Source organism: Littorina saxatilis, linkage group LG16 (genome assembly GCF_037325665.1).
Source record: "Littorina saxatilis isolate snail1 linkage group LG16, US_GU_Lsax_2.0, whole genome shotgun sequence".
Lineage (NCBI taxonomy): Eukaryota > Metazoa > Mollusca > Gastropoda > Littorinimorpha > Littorinidae > Littorina > Littorina saxatilis.
This window is the reverse complement of record NC_090260.1, coordinates 28,130,676-28,135,161: the sequence shown is the minus strand read 5'-3', so window position 1 is coordinate 28,135,161 and position 4,486 is coordinate 28,130,676.

Here is a 4,486-nt window from a genome sequence, read left to right as displayed (position 1 = left end):
CTGTGGAGTTAGAGGAGTATGTGAGTGTGTGTGCCCATGTGTTTGTATGGTATGTGTGTTTATGCAAGTGTGTGTGGATGTTTACTCAATGTGTGCGGGTATGTGAGTGTGAGAAAGAAAAGAAATATTAGGCAAAGTCACTGAACTAAAAATTGAATATTTCACAAAGACAACAAAATCAGAATAATTGGTGAATTTATTGTTACTCTTATTACAAATATGTCAATTGACATAACTTGCTGACTTTTTACAAAAGATTTTTTTTTAAAGCCAAATGTGCCACACTTTTACAGAGAACATATCACATGAAATGCATGACACACATGCGCAAAGAAAAACAATCACAGAAGGATCCATTGGAATTTATGTTTATGATTCAGCGGCTCAGAAATAGAATTATGACAAAGAAGGTCAGATTCAACAAAGGGTTTGTACTCATGGGACGCAGATTTTCCATTGATGGTAATTTATAAATTTCATCACGCTCATTGTAGCTAACTGACATCTTTTGACCAACCCGGACTGATTTAGTGCACCACGTGACTTTGACCAACCAGAACTGATTTAGTGCACCATGTGACTTGTTTGACCAACCAGAACCGATTTAGTGCATCATGTGACTTGTTTGACCAACCAGGACTGATTTAGTGCACCATGTGACTAGTTCGACCAACCAGGGCCGATTTAGTGCACCATGTGACTTGTTTGACCAACCAGAACTGATTCAGTACACCATGTGACTTGTTTGACCAACCAGGACTGATTTAGCGCACCATGTAACTTGTTTGACCAACCAGGACTTATTTAGTGCACCATGTGACTTGTTTGACCAACCAGGGCTGACCTAATGCACCACGTGACTTGTTTGACCAACCAGGATTGATTTAGCGCCCTATGTAACTTGTTCGACCAACCAGGACTTATCTAATGCACCATGTGACTTGTTTGACCAACCAGGACTGATTTAGTGCCCCATGTGACTTGTTCGACCAACCAGGGCCGATTTAGTGCACCATGTGACTTGTTTGACCAACCAGAACTGATTTAGTGCACCATGTGACTTGTTTGACCAACCAGGACTGATTTAGTGCACCATGTGACTTGTTTGATCAACCAGAACTGATTTAGTGCACCATGTGACTTGTTTGACCAACCAGAACCGATTTAGTGCACCATGTGACTTGTTCGACCAACCAGGGCCGATTTAGTGCACCATGTGACTTGTTTGACCAACCAGGACTGATTTAGCACACCATGTGACTTGTTTGACCAACCAGAACTGATTTAGGGCATCATGTGACTTGTTTGACCAACCAGAACTGATTTAGGGCATCATGTGACTTGTTTGACCAACCAGAACTGATTTAGGGCATCATGTGACTTGTTTGACCAACCAGGACTAATTTAGCACACCATGTGACTTGTTTGACCAACCAGGATTGATTTAGCGCCCTATGTAACTTGTTCGACCAACCAGGGCTGACCTAATGCACCACGTGACTTGTTTGACCAACCAGGACTGACTTAGCGCACCATGTAACTTGTTTGACCAACCAGGACTTATTTAGTGCACCATGTGACTTGTTTGACCAACCAGGGCTGACCTAATGCACCACGTGACTTGTTTGACCAACCAGGACTGATTTAGCGCATCTTGTGACTTCTTTCATCAACCAGAACTTATTATGTGAACCATGTGACTTGTTTGACCAACCAAGACTGATTTAGTGCATCATGTGACTTCTTTGACCAACAAGGACTGATTTAGTGCATCATGTGACATGATTGACCAACCAGAACTGATTAAGTGCACCACGTGACTTGTTTGACCAACTAGAACTGGTTAGGTTTACCATGTGACTTCTTTTGACCAACCAGGGCCAATTTAGGGCACCACGTGACCAACTAGAACTGATTGTGTACCATTTGTGACTTGTTTGACTTACCAGGACTGATTTAGTGCACCATGTGACCTATTTGATCAACCAGGAATGATTTAGTTCACAACGTGACTTGTTTGACCAACCAGAACTGATTTAGTGCACCATGTGACTTATTTGACCAACCAGAACTGATTTAGGGCACCATGTGACTTGTTTGACAACCAGAACCGATTTAGTGCATCATGTGACTTGTTTGACCAACCAGGACTAATGTAGTGCCCCATGTGACTTGTTCGACCAACCAGGGCCGATTTAGTGCACCATGTGACTTGTTTGACCAACCAGGGCTAATTTAGTGCCCCATGTGACTTGTTCGACCAACCAGGGCCGATTTAGTGCACCATGTGACTTGTTTGACCAACCAGAACTGATTTAGTGCACCATGTGACTTGTTTGACCAACCAGGACTGATTTAGTGCACCATGTGACTTGTTTGACCAACCAGAACTGATTTAGTGCACCATGTGACTTGTTTGACCAACCAGAACCGATTTAGTGCATCATGTGACTTGTTTGACCAACCAGGACTAATTTAGCACACCATGTGACTTGTTCGACCAACCAGGGCCGATTTAGTGCACCATGTGACTTGTTTGACCAACCAGGACTGATTTAGCACACCATGTGACTTGTTTGACCAACCAGAACTGATTTAGGGCATCATGTGACTTGTTTGACCAACCAGAACTGATTTAGGGCATCATGTGACTTGTTTGACCAACCAGAACTGATTTAGGGCATCATGTGACTTGTTTGACCAACCAGAACTGATTTAGTGCACCATGTGACTTGTTTGATCAACCAGGACTAATATAAGTTTAGCACACCATGTGACTTGTTCGACCAACCTGGGCCGATTTAGTGCACCATGTGACTTGTTTGACCAACCAGGACTGATTTAGCACACCATGTGACTTATTTGACAAACCAGGACCAATTTAGTGCAACACGTGACTTGTTTGACCAACCAGGACTCATTCTGTGCACCATGTGACTTGTTTGACCAACCGGGACTGACTTCGTGCACCATGTGACTTGTTTGACCAACCAGGACCCATATAGCACACAGTGTTACTTGTTTGACCAACCAGGACTGATTAAGCACACCATGTGACCGGTTCGACCAACCAGAGCCGATTTCGTGCACCACGTGAATTGTTTGACCAACCAGGACTGATTTAGTTGACCACGTGAGTTGTTTGACCAACCAGGACTGATTTAGTTGACCACGTGACTTGTTTGACCAACCAGAACTGATTTAGTGCACCATGTGACTTGTTTGACCAACCAGGACTGATTTAGCGCACCATGTGACTTGTTTGACCAACCAGAACTGATTCAGTACACCATGTGACTTGTTTGACCAACCAGAACTGATTCAGTACACCATGTGACTTGTTTGACCAACCAGAACTGATTCAGTACACCATGTGACTTGTTTGACCAACCAGGAGTGATTCAGCACACCATGTGACTTGTTCGACCAACCAGGGCCGATTTCGTGCACCACGTGACTTGTTTGACCAACCAGGACTGATTTAGTTGACCACGTGACTTGTTTGACCAACCAGGACTGATGTAGTGCACCATGTGACTTGTTTGACCAACCAGGACTGATTTAGCGCACCATGTGACTTGTTTGCCCAACCAGAACTGATTCAGTACACCATGTGACTTGTTTGACCAACCAGGACTGATTCAGTAGCGCACCATGTGACTTGCTTGACAAACTAGAACTGACTTAGTACACCATGTGACTTGTTTGACCAACCAGGACTGATTTAGTGCACCATGTGACTTGCTTGACAAACTAGAACTGACTTAGTACACTGTCACGATTAGGTGACAGGGATCAAGAAAAGGTCACTCGGTGGGGTGCCCTCTCTTGATCCAGTGCGACAGAAAGCGTCTGTTTTCCAGTCACCGGATGTGGATTCTGCTGACAGCGCCAAACAAGCACGAGATTTCTGTTTTGCACGCATTTCACGGGGATAATTTTGCTTGGGGAGGCAGAATTGTCGATAGCTGAACTTGTTATGTGACAAGGTTAGTCACGTGTTATTCTCAAGGTTGTCTGTCTGAGACAAGGATTTTCACACTCGAAAACTCAGCGCTGGGGAGAACGGTCGGTGTCTTATATTTCCTGCGAGTTTGATGGACTTCATCGCTTTGATTTCTGGATTGATATTCAACGCGCCGCTCTGCATATGTACAGGAGGGCTTCAGGAAACTTCAGTTTGAGACCACTTTCTCTCCGTTCACATTGCGGTCTGACGTTGACGGGTCGTCATATTCTCTTCGCTGTGCGGTGAGGTAATTTCACGGCATAAAGTATTCAGCAAGAGGCGAATGGGGTATCGCTGTTGACGAACAGGTGCCATTCAAAGGAGGAAGCAGTTTTCGCTTCAAGGAGAGTGCTACCTACATAGGCTTTTGAGGTAATAAATCATTATTTAATGCTGTTGACGAGTCTGTGTTTGTGGATTGAAATACTCTCTGTTGTTCTTTCCAGGTTAGCGCATATTTTGCTCTTTGTGACGCTA